Below are 20385 nucleotides of genomic sequence, written 5' to 3'. Positions count from 1 at the left end.
ACGAACACAGAATATCTTTTCATTTATTTGTGTCTACTTCAATTTCTTTTACGAGTGTCTTACAGTTTTCATTGTACATAGATCATTCAGTTTATTGGTTAAATTTATTCTTAGGTATTTTATTCTTTTTGATGCAATTGTAAATGGATTTTTTTTCAATTTCTCCTTCTGATAGTTTATTAGTATATAAAAACTAGGGTTTTATATATAATATTATGTGATCTACAAATATTGACAGTTTTATTTCTTTCTTTTCAAGTTTAGATGCCTTCTATCTCTTTTTCTTTTATATGTGTGTGTGTGTGTGTGTGTGTGTGTGTATATATATTTTTTTTTTTTCAGAAAGAAAGGGAGAGAGAGGTAGAAACATCAATGATGACAGAGAATCATTGATCGTCTGCCTTCTGCATGCCCCACACTGGGCATGTGCCCCGACCGGAAATTGAACCGTGACCTTGTGGTTTATAGGTGGATGCTCAACCACTGAGCCGTGCCGGCAAGGCTATCTCTTTTCTTGCCTAATTGCTTGGGCTGGGGCTTCCAATCCTATGTTGGATAAAAGTGGTGAGAGTGGGCATCCTTGTCTTGTTCCTGATCCTAGAGGAAAAGTTTTCAGCATTTCACCATTGAGTATGGTATTGTCCTATATGGCTTTTATTATGTTGAGGAAATATGAGCGTTTTAAACGGGAGGACAGGCCCTGTATTTATTCATCCTTAACCCCCCTCCACCTGGCACAGTATTCCACATATGGTTGGTGTTCATCTGATAGTTGATAAACGTGGACTTTATCTCCAGAATATGGGATTGACCTTCACGTCCTAAGGACTGCCCCCTGCTACTCAGTGCCCCACACACCTTTTGCTGTCCTCCAGAGGAAAAGCAAACAAAACAGCATCTAGCTTCTTCAACCACTTTTACTGAAAACACATATACTTTCACTTAGAAAAGTGCTTCTAAAACCTTAAGATGCATATGAGTCAAATGGGGATCTTATTAAAATGCAGATTCTAATTTGGCAATTCTGAGATGAGGCCAAGAGTCTTTATTTCTAATAAGCTCCCCCGAGATGCCAATGGTCCTGTTCCCAGACCACACTTTGAGTATCAAGAACTTAGAATTGACTTGAGTGCTGTTAATTGACTGTGTGTTTAAGATAGAAAAAAGACGTTTTCGTTTCCCAGTAAATGTGTTATTTAATATTTCTTTCACACACATAATATATATACAGGGATGAGGAAAGGTTAATAGGCTCAATATGAATGATGTTCAGAAGATGAGAAAAGAAAATAGTGAATCTGGCTGGATCTTGCTGCCACCGGATCCATGGTGGTGGTAGAGTGAGTGGGGTCAGTTATTAAAGCACAGGTTACTGTGGAGGTAAAACACCGCAGCTGTTTAATGTCTCCCCGAGTAGGACTAGGAGCACAGGAGTGCAATTTATCCAAAAAAAATTACAAGGAGTGGCTTTGAGACAGACAGGTGGCAATTGCCCACGTTAATTTAGCCAAGATATCAGTGGTGTGATTTGTGTGACATCTTCTACAAAGATGTAGTTGTCTACCTCTGTAGCCACATATTAGGTACCTTTTCAAGCCCTCTGTTTTCAGTTATTTTCTTCGATAAAAATATGCTTGTGTGTTCACATGCGCATGCCAACCGGTTAAAAAAGAAAGTTGGAAACTCATTTTTGTCTTTTTGCGATAACCTTTGGTATTTCAGGTTCCTTAAAATAGCTCTGCTTGTTTGCTTCAGTTGTAAAGAGGGGCAGCAGTCCCGTGGCCCCCATACAGGAGAGGTGGCCGTGGGTGGATTTAAGGGTGTACTCGGCAGGTGTCTACTTCATCCTCTCCTATAGTCATGGAATTAGTTGGAGAAACATAGAAATCCAAACTAGATACACTTTTTAAAGTATCCCTACAACACTTGTGATTGCCCGTTGATGGCCATTTGGTGCCATTTGACCGCACACGATAGCTACTAATTTCTCCTTCTTGTTGTCTGAAATGGTGCTCTTTAATGCTTTTCAGTTGAGCTGCCCACAAGCTCAACTCAATGAATGTCTCCAGAAGTAAAGGAGGTGAAATCAAATGATCTGAGGGCAGTCTGCCCAGGATATCTATGCATCAAGGATGTACATGGCACTGGAAACCCTTGCAGCTTCTCCGAAAGTGGTTGTGGTGTTCATTTTAGAGATAGGAAAGTCAGGCCCAGAGAGGGAAAGACCGTGGCCTGAAGTCATACAGCTATCATGCAGTTGAGTCAGGAACTCAAGTATGTCTGCCTGCAAGTCTTTCAGGACACTGGGCGTCATTTGAAGCTGGGTTTTAAAAAAATAATAATAATAATAATAATAATAATAATAATAACAACAGGGAGCCCTGGCCAGTGTGGCTCGGTTGGTTGTTCCATGCACCAAAAGGTCACAGGTTCAATTCCCAGTCAGGGCACATGCCTGGGTTACAAGTTCAGTTCCTGGTTGGGTCACATTGATCTCTCTCTCTGCCTCTCTCTTCCTCTCCTTCTCCTTCTCCCTCTCCCTGTCCTTCTCCTTCTCTCTCTCACCCTTCCTCTCTCTCTCTCAAATCAATAAAAATATATTTTAAAAAATAGCAGGGAAACCTTATCCAGAGCTCTCACTCACACAGTGCCTCAGCATTACCCACTCTCTTGTTTTTTTCAGGTTTTTGTGTTGTTGTTTTTTAAGTCTGCCATAACGTGGAATGTGACAGGCTTGGTTAAATATCCTTTTTATCATGATCAACAATAAAAATTAGGAAGATCCTCTCATTGTATATTTAATACCTTAAGAATTTCATAGTACTGCATTTGATCTTATGTGAGGACTAAGTGAGTTCTAAGGTCTTCTCTAAGACTTCAGTTTTATTTTTCAGGTTTCTTTTATTATCCACCTGAAATGCATCCATCTGGGTTATACTACCACTTTTGATTTGAGATAGGTGTCGTCATAGAATTTCTGGTCGTTGGAAGGAGTTGAATGTACTAGAATCATAGCACGCCTTCAGCTGCACCATTAGCATTCTAGCTAAGGGGAGTTTATTGTTCCAGTTTTAGCCATTATAATGCAGTCCTGTTTAATATTGCATGATCCGTGGGTTGCCATAAACTTGGTACAAATTGGAGTGCTGATATAACACGAAATGAAGCGCCTCTTCTGAATGTTGCTTTTGTTTTGCATTTAACAAATTAGTATGTTGACATTTGTCACTGATGGATTTCATTATTTGCTGAAAAGGTTTTAGAGGGTTTGACAGCATGAATGGTTTGTCCTACAGACTTTTGAGAATTGATAAAAGCATCTTTGTTCTTTATGCAAAAGCACAACAGATATCTTATTGATGGATGCACAAAAAGGAAAGGCTTGTGTAGCTGCAACATGAAATAAACCAGGACAATAATTTTTGAGTTGCTACTTATGCTTTTATGTGCTTTCTTCCTCTCATTCTTTTTTTTTTCCTGATTAAAAAATGCATTTCATTTATCTCAATAACAAGCTCAAAAGCAATCAGTGATCTTTTAGTAAATGTAAAACCTTGGTTTCTCTACACTCCATGTGCACATTTTTTAAGAAAGGTGGGTGAGACGTTATGAAAGCAGTTACTGTGTGGGGATTTGTGGAGAGCGGCTACAGCGTTCGGACAGGATCAAGCCTCGGACTGACTTGTGGCAAAGCCACGTACAAGTCCCAGCGTGGAGGGCAAAGTGCTCCCAGCACAATTATAGCCAAAAGGCTATGGTTGTAAGCTTGACCTCTTAGTCCGACCCTGCAGTCCTAGATAGCTAAGGGATGTGTGCTGCAGGGGATGCAGCAAGTGCTGCTTAAACAAAGCTTGATAGAGTTCAGAGAATGGCAGTAACAGGAAAGAAGCAGATTTGAAACTCATAAGAACATTGTAAACATTTTGTCCTTGTTTTGCTTTGTGTGATCTGACTAAAATAAAGATCCTGCTTACAGGTAGGGTCACTGTTTCCTCATCCAGGCACATTGATCCACCTGGCCCCAACTGTATTCTCTAGTCTGTTTTCTTTAATCCTTCACTGCCCCTCCTCATGTTCACCACTGGCCGTGCTGGATGTGGTTCAGGGATTGCATTAAGTAACTGTCCTAAGTCCCCAGTAGTAGATAGTGAGATGGAAGAGTCAGGCTGTGAAGCAAAAAACCGAGATTTGCATATAGACAAGAGGAAAAGACAAAACTGTGGTTTACAATTCTAGTTTAATCAAAACAGTGAAAATACACATTCTCCATCATTTCTTTTCTGTTGTTGTATTTACAGGAACAGTCTTGTCATTCAAAGGTAGCTTCCCTGTATGTATCACTGAGCCCTGTGTGTCTCGTGTAAAGTTCTCACCTCATGCCTTTACCCAACCCCACTAAAACCTATCGTAAAACATACTCTGGGACACACACACACCCCACTTCCAGTAAAAGCCATGCTAGACGCTACAAATGATGAGATCTATCAGTGATTGAGTAATAACACCCACCACTGATAACCGCCAGTACGCAGACTAACACAGGCAGGCCCTGTGCAGAACCACCTGTCACTCCTGCCTTCTCCTCAGGGAGTGGGGAGTGGGACGGCTGGGGGAGGGGCTTCTAGGGGAAGGACTGCGGAGGCCAGGAGTGAGCAGAGTACAAAGCAGGGGTGCAGACACAAACGTGATTCAAAGTTTCTACTGTGAGAACAGAGGGACCAAGAGAGGGAGAGAAAGGAATGACTTAATACAGAAGTAAAGATTTTGTTTATTGGGGACCACAGTCCCTGCCCCTTTTGTTCTTTAAGGTATTTCAAGCACTGAGCACAGGGCCTGGCACTGAGCAGGCTCTCAGAAAATACTGAATGAATGTATGAATGGTTCAAGATCAGTATCTGCCTTCTATGTCCCATTTATCCAACCCAATCTTGGACCAAGAACTTACGTTCCCTGGTTGAAATCACTTGGTGAACCACGGCCCCCACGGTCCCACTGCACGCGTGTTCCAGTGGCTCCATGCAGCACTGCCCCCCCCCGCCCCCCCGACGCTGGCTGTCCCCAGCCAGTCCTTTCCTCTCTCTGTATCTCCCCTTCTCACATGAAGGAAAATCTACAGCCCTCACAGAACTGTTGCAGTTCAATTAAAAAGAGAAAGAAAAGATGAATGTGAATGGTCTTTAAAATATAAAGGTAAAAATTATCAAATTCAAGGGGAATAATGTTATGTTATAGAATTACTAGAGGCCTGGTGCACAAAATTCATGCACTGAGGGGGTTGTCCCTCAGCCCAGCCTGCACTCTCTCCAATCTGGGATCCCTCAGGGGATGTCAAACTGACGGTTTAGGCCTAATCCCACAGGGATCTCACAATCTGGGACTGCTGGCTCCCAACCACTCACCTGCCTGCCTACCTGATTGCCTCTAACCACTTCTGCCTGCCAGCCTGATCACCCCCTAACCACTCCCCTGCCAGCCTGATCAATGCCTAACTGCTTCCCTGCCGGCCCGATCACCCCTACTGCCTTCCCCTGCCATCCCAATCGCCCCCAACTGCCCTCCCCTGCCGGCCCAGTTGCCCCCAACTGCCCTCCCCTGCTGGCCCAGTTGCCCCCAACTGCCCTCCCCTGCCGGCCCAGTCTCCCCTAACTGCCCACCCCTGTCAGCCATCTTGTGGCTGTGGGCACCACCATCTTTGAGGGCACTGCAGTCAATTAGCATATTCCCTCCTTATTGGCTGTGGGTGCTGCTATCTTTGAGGGCATGGCAGTCAATTAGCATATTCCCTCCATATTGGCTGTGGGCGCTGCCATCTTTGCAGCCTGCTGCTCAGTCATTTGGTCGTCCCTCACTAACCCCCCTGCCAGCCTTGTCACCCCACGCAGCCTGTTCGGTTGTCCGTTCAGTTGCGATGGTCGCTTAGGCTTTTATATAGAGAGATAAGGGTAGTGATCTCTCTGTTAATTGAAGGAATTTGGGGGAGGTCACCAATGGGAGAGAGAATTTACTAAGGAAAGCACAGACAGTTTCGTGAGTGACATCGCAGAATTTTTATTTTTTATTTTTTATTTTTTTTAAAATATATTTTATTGATTTTTTACAGAGAGGGAGGGAGAGGGATAGAGAGTTAGAAACATCGATGAGAGAGAAACATTGATCAGCCGCCTCCTGCACATCTCCCACCGGGCATGTGCCCGCAACCCAGGTACATGCCCTTGACCGGAATCGAACCTGGGACCTTTCAGTCCGCAGGCCGATGCTCTGTCCACTGAGCCAAACTGGTTTCGGCCATCACAGAATTTTTAAACCAGGCAGAATTGGTTTCCTGGAGACAGGGAAGAGCTGAGCCTGCATGAGTGTGGAATGTGTGGACAGCCCTGCTCCGTGGCTTCTGGGCCGCCCGTAGCTCTCACCCAGGGTCCTTTCTGCAGAGGAGAAAGCTGAAGAGCTGAGCGACCCAGTGCGTGGCCCCAGTCCCAGCAGCGTGGCCCCGGAGTTCTGGGTGCGGGACGCAGGGCCCTGGCTCTCAGCCCACACATTCGGTACTTTCTCCCAAGCCACAGCACAGGTGCGGGCAGCTGGCCTGTGACAGCGTAAGGCAAGGAGGGTGGCTGTCCTGCATCAGGGCGGAGACCCAGTCCCCAGCCTGCTCTGAGCCTCAGTTTCCTGATTTGCTACTTGAAAGTGGAGACTGCACCCAATAACCCTCAAGTGCTTTGCAGCTCGAGGGCTCTTTGAACCCCATGCTTCTTCCTTTCCAACTTATGGAAATTATTTTCCGCACTTTTCCTGAGAAGGGAAGTGCCAGCCCCAGGCTGTCTCAGACAGCTGCCAAAGCGGCTGTTTCTCATTGGAAAGTCAGCTTCCTTCTCAGGTTGCTCCACACACAGAGGCTTCTGGGGAACAGAGAAGCCCAGTGTTCCCTCCAGCTTGTTGACGTCATTTGCCTGTGGGTGGGTTCCCCTCCGCCCCCGCCTCTCCAACCACACCAAATTTTATTGCACAGATTTAAAAACACCCCTCCGCGTGGCGGGCCACCTAAAGAAGCCACTGGTCTCAGGGGCCCTGCGGCTGAGCTGTGGCCCAGAGAGCTCGGAGGTGCCAGGGTCTGGCCCGGCGCAGGAAATTCGCTATCAGCCCGCCTGGCCCGACAGTAAGAGCGGAATGCTCACTTCACACTCTCCCCTGAGGGATTTGAAGACACAATCCCAAACATGGACGTGAAGGCACTTTGCTTCTAAGAGGGTGCGAGGGGGAGGGGCTGACATTCGTGGCGTGCGCACCGTGTGCCAGGGGCTGGGTGGGCACTGGGCCTTCATTGTTATTTAGCTCAGCTCTAGAGTCGTCATACACAGAAATGTCAGACAGTTGGTTCAAGTCACTAAGAACTTACGCTTCTCAGGAAGACAGCGGACACGCAGAGGGAGGAGAGGGGCACAGACCTGCCAGACCCCCGGGAAGCACTTCACACCACGCACACGAAGTTTAAAAATCTCATGCTGTCCATTTGCAGTCCACGAACACGAGGCATTAGGAATACGTCCGTTAACGCAAGTAGTTTGCCCGGTCTGTGCTTTCGAATGTCAGCGAGTTCAGCGGAATCTAGTCACTGATAAGTAATGGAGATGTTCATCTTATTCTGGTATTCTAATATTTTCCCTTCTCAGTTAAAAATAATTTTGCCACCCCTCCTAGTACGTGTTTAGGTGATTAGTCTTAAAATATGGACTAGGTGGTAAATTCAGGAGAACTGAACTTTGGTCGCCAAAATAAGCAATGTTGCCCATGACATTATGCAGTAAAAACACACTGGGCTGGGTCTCGCCTGCCTTAGGCTTCCATCACCTAGTAACATGAGCAGTCTCCAGTGAGGGGCAAGTGTGGAAACACGGGACTGTGACTCAGGTCTGTTCTCAGAAGAACTGAGGTAATGGCTATTAATATCTCAGTTCATACATTACAGTGTTTGAAGAGCGAACGCCGCAGCTAAGGTTACCTACGCTGCCGCTGCCCAGTCACCCAGTGTTTCTTTGTGCCGGCCTTGCCTTCCACAGATATGTTCAATCCAAAGGTGAATTTTCAGAGCCTTAAAACAAAAAGAAAAAGAATGAGAGAGAGAGAAAAAAAAATGAAAGAATGAGAGAAAATTTGAAACAATTATGTAAACCACTGTAGTTCCACAACTGTGCAACATATGACACTTGTCACACTTAGAAAACAGTATGAATTGTTTTCCGTCTCTTGTTTGTTGTTACTTTCCTCCCACACGAAACCAGCAAACAACAAACCGATGTGGTTGAATCTTTCCTGAAGGGTAGCCCTTCGTCAGCAGAAGCAAAGGCCGTCTGACCAGAGGAAACATCTTCAGAGTCAGCTGCTGTTTGGCCTGTGACATTGGCCTCAGAAGCATTTTGTGACTGTGGTAGCGGGCGGCGCAGGCCGTCTGCCCTGCATCGCCGCTCTAGCTTTAGTGCCCAGGTTCAGGCTGCGCTGCTGGGACGGGGGAGTCTGTAATTTATAAGCCAGTTTCGAACAATGTGTCCTTCAGACCGGGACCTGACGGGAACGGCTGTGGCACACAGGCCGCTCCCAGCGTGTGGCCCTGGGCCTGGATTTCTGGGTCGTTGTGTTCTCACCAGAGAATGAGGACGGTGGGTCTCTGAGGTGCCTTTGGCCTGAGTGTCCGGGGATCCCAGAACCAGTCTTATCCCCCAGCTCACAGAACTGCTGCGAGCCAGCGTCTGGCGGCCTGGGGATGAGCAGGTCCCGCCCAGACTTGCCCTTCTTCCCGCATTGTGGACTGATTTTCTTCTCCTTGACGGTGCCCCACACTCGCATCTTCCCTCCTCACCCCCAGGCCTGTTCTTTTCCCCAGAGCCCTTCGCAGCAGCGGGCTGGAAGGACATGGTACCCGTGTTCCCTTGTGGGGAGCAGCACCGAATAGCTTGCTGTCTCCCACTGGAGCCTGGGTCCACGCGATGCCTGAGCCATGCGGGTGACTCCACTGGGGAAGGCAAGGGCAGGCAGCTGTGGCAGGCTGGTGGGCATGGCGGCCTCCGAGGGAGCCCAGCTGTTCCCTCTGGCATGCAGAAGTGGGCTCGGGTGGCTTCGCAGCAGGTAGCACATCATCGACAGATCCGCTCAGCCGCCCTCGGGGCTGGGGAGTGATTGCTGCTCAGTCTCCTGCTCAGGCCACTCCTGCTCTGCCGTCGACTGAGGATCTGCTTCTAATCTCAGACACACGGCGTCACATTGAGCAGGCAAACTCCGGGGGCTCTGCCCTGGGGTCCAGCCCTCTCTGCAGGCAGCACCGCGTCCTCTGCCTAGGGCCTGTCGTCCCCACTCCTCCATCGAGGGATGCAGCAGCTTTCCTAATGCTCTGTGGCTTGAGAAGTATGGGCATTTCCCTAGATCTGTGGCAGCTCCTGACATTTTTGCAAAGAAGGGCCTTGGGTGAGGGAGGGACAGTCTAGTCCAGTGGTCGGCAAACTGCGGCTCGACAAACCACGGCTCTTCGGCCCCTTGAGTGTGGCTCTTCCACAAAATACCGACTTCCGTGCATAGGCCACGAAGTTTCAGTTGCACTGTACGTGCGCGCCTGCATGTGGTATTTTGTGGAAGGGGCCAAAGAGCCGACCACGGGTCTAGTAGGATGAGCCACATGAAATTGCCCAGCTTGGGAGGTTGAAAATGGTCAGGTATCAGCAATTTCATGTGGTTCGTCCTGAAAGTTGAAAAGTTGGAGGAGCGTCGGGGCCTGCCCTGATGTTATATTTGCCTAGTAAGCATGCTGGCTTTGCCTAGCATATTTTGTTTCAGAACATCAACTGTCTACATCAAAGGAGATATCCTAGTACTATAATTACTGCTGTTGCTATTACTACTACTGCTCATGCCAGTGTTATAGCTGCTGCTGCTTGTGGCCACTTCAGAAACAATTAATGGACAGAGCGGAGAGAAGGCTGAGCCACTCCCCGGAGCCGCAGCAGCCCTGGCGCTGTCACCGGCCTCCTCCGCTCCCCCGGCTCTCATCCTTGTCCTGTTTTGGCCATTGTGGTTAGTTTCAGAGATAAGGGATGTTGGGTGATCAGTGGCCTCAGACGATGTAGCTGCCTCCCCCTTTCATTTTCTAAATGTCATGGCAATAAAAAAGCTGTTTGCTAATAAAAAGGGTGGGATTCATTGCCGAGTGGCGTTCACATCCATGCTGTCACTGCCTCACCCAGATTTCTCAGAACAGCTGCTGGCTTGGCGTCGTGGCCGAATGATGTCATTTCAGTCATAATGTAATTTTCCAGCTGCCCAGGATGGAAAAGGGGTTTATTATTATGGCATGTTTTCCACTGTGTCTGAAAGAAAATGAAGCAGACATGTATATATGACAGTATCAGTTCTGTTTTTACAGGTGTGTCTGAAGGATACAAGGTACCTTTCACTTGCAAAAGAAATGCAACGCTATGGCAAAAGCAAATGAAAACAAAATTTTCCTCAAGAGCTTTAAAAAATACATGTATAATTAGTGTTGGGAACTGGCCTCAGCTACATTCAACTTGAAGGGCTGTGGGGCAGGCTGCCCAGTCTCTGGCCTCGTTTCGGTCCCTACGGATGGGGCTCTGGCTTAATCTTTGCCTTGATTTCTCCAGGCAGGAATGGAGACCTCCCAGAATACTTGTTTGTGGGTTTGTTTTCAGCTTTTCTACGAAGCAGAGCACGTGCAGGGAAGTGCATGTGTGTGTCGTCTGATGTCCACAAAATGCACATCAGTGACCAGGGAGCAGAGCATGACCAACACTCAGGAAGGCCCATGCCCCTTCCGGCGCCTCCCACCTGACACACGGGGGCCTGGCTGCTAACAGCATAGATTTTCACCCAGTGCGACCCGTGTCAGGCGTCTGACCTGCAGAACTGAAAAATGATAAATTTGTGTTGTTTTAAGCTACTAAGTGTGTGGTAATTTGTTGCAGCTGCAAAGGAAACGGCTGCAGCGACGCAGCTAAGTGAGGGAGCCAGGGGTCCAAAGCCCGAGCCCCTAAAGCCGCTCAGCCTCGTCCTGCCTGTGGCTTCTCTAGGGCTCGGACTCCCGTGCTCTGTAAGAAGGTAAAAGGGAAGCCCAGAAGCCAGCCCGCATCCATGGAGGTTAGGAAATAGAAAGACTGTGTGTTTGACTTCCCCGTACTTGCCCACCCTCAGGCCCTGTGCTCAGATGCCTCCTGTTTAGAACAATATCATGGATGCATTGCTAACGTTTCCCTTCCGAAGGCATTTGCATTCTAAACGATGACAAGGAAGGACTAATATTTCCGAGGAAGAGGGCTGTGCTGGATTGCTGTAGCCAACGGTGGGCTATGAGCCCGACACCCTTAGGCAAACCCTTCCTCTCTCTTCCCCAGAGAATCAGAAGGAGCCATGCGAAGGGAGTTGGGGGGGCGTTGCGGGGGAAAGGGGGGGGGGGAGGGGTTGCGGGGGGACCGAGGGGGGGGCGGGAGTGGGGGGGGGAACCAAGTGGAAGCATGCTATAGGCTTTCCATGAAAAGTTTTGCTTTCCTGATAAAAGGGATAGTAGTTGCCGGCACAGCACCCCTCCCCCTCTTATTTGCTATGTTGACCATGAAGGTGATGCCTGGAACTGTGGTGGCCAGCGTGTGACCACCAGGTGGCAAGCATGAGGACAAGAGTGGAAGTGCTAGGAAATGCAGAGTGGGGAGGCAGAAAGCCCTAGAGCGCTGACTGCATTGCTCAGCCACTGAACCAACCCCCGCAGCCACCTTCCTCCAGGTCAGTGGTTCTCCACCTCCTGGCCCTTGAAATACAGTTCCTCATGCTGTGACCCAACCATGACATTATTTTCGTTGCTGCTTCATCACTGTCATGTTGCTACTGTGATGAATCGTCATGTAAATATCTGATATGCAGGATGGTCTTAGGCGACCCCTGTGGAAGGGTCGTTCGACCGCCAAAGGGGTCGCGACCCACAGGTTGAGAACCGCTGCTCCAGGGGCCTTGTTAGAAGAAAGAAAAAAAAGCAAGCCTCCCCGTGTGTGCCGGCGGCGTTAGCTGTCTCTTCGGTGACTTGCAGCCAAACACATTCCAGAGGGACCCAGGTGCCTTTCCAATCACAAGATGGCAGCCACCGAGGAATGGGGACATGGAGCCAGGAATTTTCCAGAAGGAGAGGAACTCCTGTGATCCTCCCCCACCCTCGCACCCTGGTGAACACATCCAAGAATGGCAAGTCCAGGGAAGCGTGCAGAGAAGTGGGGTTTAACCGCAGCTAGCCAATAAACCTGATGCGTTCCATTTGGGGAGAAGAAATGCAGGGCTGGTCATTTTAAACAAAAGGTTGTTAAAACCAGGAGACTTTGGAGAGCAAAACCTTTTGTTTGTTTATTTTTGTTCCTGGTGCGGTTTATTACCTCTTAAAGGGGAATGCTGTTAAGTTGAATACCTCTGAGAATGACCATCTGTCCCATGCTCTGTAGGACCACCCTGGGAATATGGGCAGTCTTGTCCCTTCATCTCCGCAAGCTCGCTGGTCGGTCTGTTCAGTCACAAATCGAGATTAAATGGCTACTGTTAACAGCACAGTGTTCCACGCACCCCCCGGAGCCAGGTGATCCCTTATCCTTAAAGGCACTTACTGATGCAGATGAGCACTTCCAAAAATTCGGAGAATTTACGTTGTCAGAGACCCCTCGGAAGGTCTCTGCCCCATAAAGAAAGCTGGAGCCGGCGTGCCCTGTGAACAAAGGTGGTGGGTGATACAGACTGTGGCCGCTGAATGCTTCTTTACAGCCCAGGGAGCACAATCGGTGAATTCATTCTTTTAGTTCATGCATTTGCCTTCTGTTTACACTTGAAACAGACTTGCCAGTTGTTTGCTGAGCTAACAAGCTCTGCCTTCATTATAAGCCATGAGTAGCAAGTAATAATTGAAACTGTGTTTGGATTTCAAAAATACAATAAACCTAATTAATTCTACGCTTGGTGATATGGAATTTCTAGTGACTGACTTGAACTAGGCTGAAACGTATGTCTTTGCCCTCTCCAGTTAAAAATAGTTTGCTAAACCATTTTACAGCCACAAACAAGGCTGATAGCAGAATTTTTCATAAGGAAAACTAAGCAAATCAAATCCAAATGCTTATGCGGGGTCAGGTTGCAAAAATAAATGAGCCGATTGGGTAGAGCATCCTCTGAGAAAAGCTTGGTTTTCTCTGCCTACTGGTGATGGAGACGGGATTTCACTTTTCTCTGAATCCTGCGAGAGGAAAGGGGGAGTGAGCACGCACGTGGTTGTAAATGACATGTGGATTCAGCCAGTGGCGAGGAGACAGGAGAGAGTGGTAGAGAGCGGAGCCCATCTAAAAGGGCCAGCAGCCACTCAGCTAAGTTGCTACATGGGATTGTGGGCCTAGGATGGCCAGATTTTCAGATTTTCAGTGTGATTTGAAAATCTGGATTTCTAGGTAAAATCTTCCCGCTTATAAACTTTGGCAATGGCTTTGTGTTTTTTAAGTTAATGCTCTGCAGCCACCACAGTGTGGATCCGTGGCTTTCTGGACCAGCAACATCAGCCTCACCTGGGACCTGCGTCGAAAGGCGGATTCTCAGGTGCCACTCAGGCCTACCAGTCAGAGTGTCTGGAGGTGGCGGCCCAGCAATCTGTTTAACCAGCCCCACCCCCCCTCCCCCAGGTAGAATTTCCAGGTTTAGCAAATACAGCAACAGGCACAAGTGGCTTTATAGTTGTTCGTATGGAAAAAGGCATGCAGGTTATGATCATTACAGCAGCTTCATTAACTCTGTGTTTCACAGGAGCAGACACTGAAAAAGTATTTGTTGTCCGATTGCAATTCAGGTTCAGTTGGTGTGTAAAGACTCCCAGAGCGCCACACTCCACGCGGGCGGGTGCTCTCAGCTGTGGAAGCGACCGATGCCCCCTCCCCAGCTAACTGTCTGAGTGCTTTGGGGGAACTTTTCTTTTCTCTAGACGGGGAACATGGGAAAACAGCTGGTGGATCTGGAGGGTGCATGCACTGTGTTTCAAAGGAGCCCCCGAACCGCCCCATCTTACGGAGGGCAGTGCAAGCTGCCCCGTGTGCCCCTTCATGAAGCAACGTTCCTGGCTCCCACAGGGCCACGCCCGGAAGACCTGGACACAGCAGCAACCAGCGGGGTGAGCTGTTGTGGTTCTCCGTCCTGCCACTTGATTGCTGTTCTGGGAGTGGAGCAAAACGCATTATTTTATTAAATGAAGATTTTCCCTGTATCACAGAGGAGGCTGATTTTATTAGCTCCTGTTGTGGGAGTAGGCGTCATCGCCCTGGCTGGGAGGACAGCGGTGGGCTGAGGGAATGGAGAGCGTCGCATTTTGTCATCCAGGTGCTTCGGGGGGCCGCCAACAGGTTTTCAAGGGCAACCACTCGCCAGGAGTCCTCCAGATCCTGCAGGAAGCGCACAGCTCTCGTCATGGGAGCGGCAGTGGTGACTCGGGGGACATGCGCAGCTACAGCCAATAATGCTCACAGAGTGTGGGTACGGTGTGTCCCTGCTGTCCAAACCCCCAGAGTGCTCAGCAACTTCAAAACAAAACAAAGCATTGTTTCCTGATTCTATACTATGAGAATCCAGACTGCGTGGGCTGAATAGGCCCCTTAGCAGTGGTTCTCAACCTTGGCTGCACATTAGAATCACCTGGGAATCTTTTTAAAATCCTGATTTCTGGGCCTCATCCTCCGGAAATTCTGTTTCTTTGTTATGGGGTGGGGCCACAACATTAGTAACAAAGAAACAGAATTTCCGGAGGATGAGGCCCAGAAATCAGGATTTTAAAAAGATTCCCAGGTGATTCTAATGTGCAGCCAAGGTTGAGAACCACTGCCTTAGAGGGAAAGGAGTCCCTATCAAGTTGAAAATCCAATCAGGTACTGTTTTTTTCCCCTCTGATGCTTTAGCTGTAAAACCTGAGACATCCACTTGCAGCTTTATTCAGCTTTTAGATGAGCATAACCAACCCACCACCTTCCTCAGGCAGGGTAGCCAGCGAGGTGCAGCCATCACCTAATAATTCCGTGCTAACGCCTCCTCCAAGTGGCACGCAGGGCTGAGGGCTGTGGACGAGTTGCCTGGTGGTGCAGAAATCAAGTGCCCACTGCTCTGCCAAAGGTGGTCTCGGTGTTCCAGACCCTCACCCCACCTGCCTTCTCATCGGGAGGAGGCCAAAGCTTTGCTGATCAAAGGCCCTGTAACCTCCAGCCAGCTCCGGCTGTGGTGTGGCTTTAAGGAGCAGAGGTCCCAGGCCATGGCTGGTGGCGTCCCTTGGGGGGTGGGGGGACTCTGAAGGCGGAGCTCCTGGGGAGCAATGCCCCCCCACCATGGGCAGCAGCTGCCATAGAGGGGTGGAGCCACAGGCCTAAACCCAGTGAGCCCTGCAGAGTGGGTCTGAGTAAAGCTTCAGGGTCAAGATTGCGTGAGTTAAAGTACTGGCTCCCCTAGTCGCCAGCTGCGTGATCTTGAGCTGGTTACTCACCTCGCTGTGCCTCACTTCTCACCATCTGTAAAGTGGCGACGATAAAATCTGTCTCCTGAGGTCATGGGTGGGCTAAATGAGATGGTGTAAAATTCAGTGCCTAGCGCAGTCTCTTGGACAGTGTGAGTCTTTGTGGGGAGGACCGGATTGGTTGGAGCCTGTGAGTGGAGCCGGGGCTCCTGCAGCCACTCTCTGCTGCAGTCACACTGGCGTTCTAACCCAACGTTCACTCAGGCAGATGAGTAGTAATGCGCTGCCTATTTGCTATTCAGGATTTTCAAAGAAAAACTTACACTAACTACTGTTAGCATGTTCTCTCAAACCTAAATCCCCATGTTGATCAGGTGTAGTAAGTTTTCCTCACGTTTTCAGAACTGGTTTCCACAAAGGAACATTCCATCTCCTAAGGCTGCAGAGTAAAGACCAACTCTGTGGCCACCACAGATGCCGGATGGGCACATGAAGGTGACCAGTCCTACAGAGCAGTCAGAGAGCAGAGGGCACAGGGGCCCTGCCAGGTCCCCCACGCCAGGCCTCTGCCTCCGGAGAAGGCATGCATGCCCACCATTAGACTCTCCAGGAGACGGGGGAAAGGGTTTCACCGCGGAGATGCAGGGGCGGACCGGCGTTTGGTTAGGTCAGTGGTTCTCAACCTTGGCTGCACATTAGAATCACCTGGGAATCTTTTCAAAATCCTGATTTCTGGGCCTCATCCTCCGGAAATTCTGTCTCTTTGTTACTAATGTTGTGGCCCCATCCCATCACAAAGAAACAATTTCCGGAGGATGAGGCCCAGAAATCAGGATTTTAAAAAGATTCCCAGGTGATTCTAATGTGCAGCCAAGGTTGAGAACCACTGGGCTAGGTGCTGGCAGGTTCCATGCCACACCCCGTGAAGAAAAGGGGAAACCTGTTCTGAACCCAAGGGCGGGGAAGGGCATTTGCCCCCCGTTCAGGTTGCCCCAGGCGCTGGGAGCCTGCTCCTCAGGCGTCCAGATTAAATGAGCACGGAGTGGAGTCGTGCCTGCAGCAGTTGCTCTCAGGGCATGAGACCCTTAGAACTATCCAGGTTGACTCTGGAGGGAAAGGAGCCTCCGTCTCCACGTTTTTTGGTTTTCCTTCCTTTCTCCAATCATTAGTGATGGGACATGGGCTTCATGTGCCATTGAAATTGAGAAAAACTCTGAACCCACAAGAAGTTCAAGCTTGATGATGAGTCTGTGTCCTGGCCGCATGTCGCAGGGACTGTATAACAGTGACTCTGCTCCCCTGAGCGGAGGGGTACTGGCTCCAGTATGATGGGAGGGGTGGCCCAGGGCTCTTCTTGTCCTAAACCAAAAGCCATTTCCTGTCCTCTGGGTCCCACCACAGCCTGGAAGTGCTGAGCAGCAAGATGGCCCACGCTGGTCCCATCTCCCTGGACACAGCAGACCTCACTCCCAGCCAGCCCCTGCTTAGGGTCCGGTGAAATCCCCCATCTCCTCCAGACCGAACCCTCCCCAGGGCTGCAGCCGCCCCTTTCTGGTCAAAGCATCTTTTAAGTGAACCCACACAGCCTTCTCATCTGTGTGTGTGTGTGGGGGGGGGGGGCGCAGCGGGGAAGGCAGCTTTCAGGAACAGTCTTAAGAAACCGAAAATGGTCTTTGCCATCTCTCAGGGGCATCGTTTAGAAGGGGCTTGTGGGGAGGCAGCGCCGCTGGTGGTCTCCGGGGCGGGATGGGAACACGTGCCGCCTGCAGCCGCTCTGCCCGCTGGGCCCTCCCCCACCACGTGTAGCCACAGAGAATGTGATGGAGAACACAAGCGGGAGGGCTGGCGCTTTCTGCGAGTTGAAAATATTTTCCTGGCCATCTCTTATTTGGGAAAAATGATAAATTCTGTGATAGAAAAAAAAAGGGTCATTCTAGTGATTACCTTCATCCTCTGTAATGATGATGAATCGGCAATTTGGCATTTTTAGAGGCAGTTGACACAGGCCCTTTCAGGGGGGAAAAGAAAGAAAAAAGGCAACCGGTTTTCAACCGGGCCCTGTCAGCCTGAAGACGGATGAGCTGTGGCTGATTAGGGCCATGAATAGATGCTGAGAACTCGGGTGCGTGAGGAGCCAGGGGTGAGACTTATAAATCAAGGCTGAGGTAGGCGTAGAAAATTCTAAGCCATTCCTTCTGCTCGGAAGGTAGGCATGAAGTAGGTTCCCTCTGGGTAAAGGAACACTTAATATCACTCCGTGAGGTGAACTTAGGAGCTTTATACTTTTCTTTACTCACTGTTGAAAAAAGCAATTTAAAAATTCTACTTCCTGTGAGAAGTTCTGATATTTAGGGTTAAAAGGAGAGGAGGAAATTCTCCTTCAAAGAATATTCTATTGGTGCTTTTATGTCAGAACTAGAGTCCTGGTATACGACATTCGTACACTGGGGGAGCAGGGGAGGGGATCCCTCAGCCCAGCCTGCGCCCTCTCACAGTCTGGGACCCCTTGGGGGATGTCCGCCTGCCCCAGAGGCAGGAGAGGCTCCTGCCACCACCACTGCGCTCACCAGCCCTGAGCCCGGCTTCTGGCTGAGCAGCGCTCCCCCTGTGGGAGAGCACTGACCACCAGGGGGCAGCTCCTGCATTGAGCGTCTGCTCCCTGGTGGTCAGTGTGCATCATAGCAACTGGTTGTTCCGCTGTTCAGTCGATTTGCATATTAGCCTTTTGTTATATAGGATTTTGTTAACAACCCTTGAGAAAGGTTAATAAAACCTCGCTGTGTTTTTTGTTTGTTTGTTTTTTAAAGATCTCACATTTATTACTGAATCAACCTTCTATTTCAGGGGGGGGAAATCAACAGAGCAAAATCACAAGTTCATTAATCTTCCAATTAAAATGCCCCAACTGTCCAGACAGTAGCATCTTTTCGATCATTTAAGGGTGCAGGCAACCCGGATACAGCATAAATATGTGAGCCATCTCTTGTGTGTGATTCCTCATAGGCCCAGTTTGGTTCTTCTCCAATGTCTCCTCTTCGAGTTGTACCTGATTTTATTACCAGTTTTCATCTGAATCCACTGGGGATGGGCCGATTGTGCTCTTGTTTCTTGGCCAGGAACCTCTTGATCCTGAAAGTCTTGTGGGAAGACGTGGTGAAGGAGAAGCGAACGTGCGCACCTCGATGGGGGAGAAAGAGAGAGAAGGAAGCTCGCTCCGTGTTTTAATTTAGTTTTAAGCAAGAAGCCATTTCCTTCAAAAGAAACTAAAACCTCAGAACACCCCACAGGGAAAGCCCAACCTGAGGGCAAACTCCACTGCAGGAGGCTTTGGGGTCTGGTTCTCACCTGGGAAGTGCCTTTTCTCGTGCTTTCCCAGTGACGGCGGGAGGGTCATTCACGCCCAGTGGAGTGCCTCCCTTCCTCTCCAGAGGCTACGGTCCTTCTCAGAGGACAGTGGGCAGTGCACTGGCCCCCCGGGAAGAGAGGACAAAGGACGGATGGCACGGGGGAAGTTAGCTGGGGTCCCAGCAATGCCAGCGCCTGTCCTGAGCCAACCCGCCACCCCAGCCAGGGCTGTGTCTCCAGGCTGCGGGCCGTGGGAAGGAGGTCTGCGGGCCTTCAGGCCGGGCCACCCTGATATTTGCAGAAAGGGCCTTGGAGAGGCTTCCCCACTGGGACAAAGCAGTGAGCGGGTCACCAGGACAGGGCAGGCTTTTCTTCAGAACAGTCCTCGGCTTGGGTAACCTTCCTGCGTGGGGCCCGCAGGTCAGCCCAGCGTCTCTGTAACCCGCACCTTCGGGGTCTACCAGCAGGCCCTTCGGATGCAGGCTTGTCTGTGAGCCTGTGTGAGGCCTGGTCTTTCTTGTGTTTTGTTTTAGCCCAGAGGGTGAAGTGCTGCCAGCGTTATGTCTGGAATGTTATTTACTTGGTGCATGGCTGTGGCTTCTCTCTGCAGCGCTGCACATGCCGGAGCCGGGCTCACTGACTGATGGGCCAGGGTGCAGCGGACGCTGTCAGCTCCTGTCCTCAGTTCTCTCCTTCCCTTCCTTGCTTCCTCCCCCCGCTTCCTTCTTTCCTCTCCCCTCCCTCTCTCCCTCCTCCCTCCCTCCTTTCCTCCCTTCCTTTTTCCCTATTTTTTTCGGAATCAGTGCTCTGAACTGCTATGGGTGCCCCATGTCCTAGATGCCCCCACTGCACTTTTATTATCTGGAGTTTCTGGTGGATTCTGGCGAGAGCCTGGCAGACGCTTTTTCATCTGCGTGTCTGCCCTGTTATTATTTCACATAAAAGCTGTCTGTTTTGGCACCCGACTCCGTGATTTCAGTTGTGCTCTCTGGGCTGAATGGGTGATGTTGTGCAAGAGAAACGCAGGTGGGGTGTTCTCTCCTGGTGGCCGTGGGGGCGGAGGACAGAGCTGAGCAGTCCTGGCTTGTGCGGAGCCCACATGATGGCTCACCCACCCATGGCTTTTGAAGGAAGAAACCGGTGTGGACGGTTTCTTGATTTGGGAGGTTTCACAACTGTTTTTGTTCAGCTGATGGAGGAGAGGTTTGTTAAAGAGCAAACTCTTCATTAATAAGGCTGTAAACAAGCTGTGGATAATGAGGGATGCCGCAGGTGGGAGCACAGGGATGCTCTGCTGGCCTCCTCGCTCCAGCCTCCCTCCCTCGCATTTCTTGTGTGCAGTTCTAATCGTGGTGTTTTGAGTTTCAAAACAAAGTATGGAAAATGAGATTAGATAAATCTCCCCGGCTGGTGCCAGCCCTGGGGCCGTTTGCACACCTGGGTGGGTTAACTCCTTCCCCTCTCTGCATGATTTTTTATGCCATGTGAATAAGTAAACATCTAAGATAGGAGACGATACCACTTACAGTCTTTGACTTACAGAG

General features: G+C 49.7%; 1 protein-coding gene and 1 pseudogene across 12 annotated transcripts in view; one reads left to right on the top strand and one right to left on the bottom strand.

Moving 5' to 3' along the window:
• Window positions 1-20385, top strand: part of AOPEP (aminopeptidase O (putative)) — a 329578-nt gene that overhangs the window by 164980 nt on the left and 144213 nt on the right. The gene's annotated exons all lie outside the window — the stretch shown is intronic.
• On the bottom strand, window positions 18312-18890 carry LOC132212650 (large ribosomal subunit protein eL39-like; annotated as a pseudogene).

The sequence above is a fragment of the Myotis daubentonii genome, chromosome 11, assembly GCF_963259705.1.
Source record: "Myotis daubentonii chromosome 11, mMyoDau2.1, whole genome shotgun sequence".
NCBI classification, from domain to species: Eukaryota; Metazoa; Chordata; class Mammalia; order Chiroptera; family Vespertilionidae; genus Myotis; species Myotis daubentonii.
The sequence above is the reverse complement of the archived record's forward strand: the minus strand, read 5'-3'. Positions and strand labels throughout refer to the sequence as shown.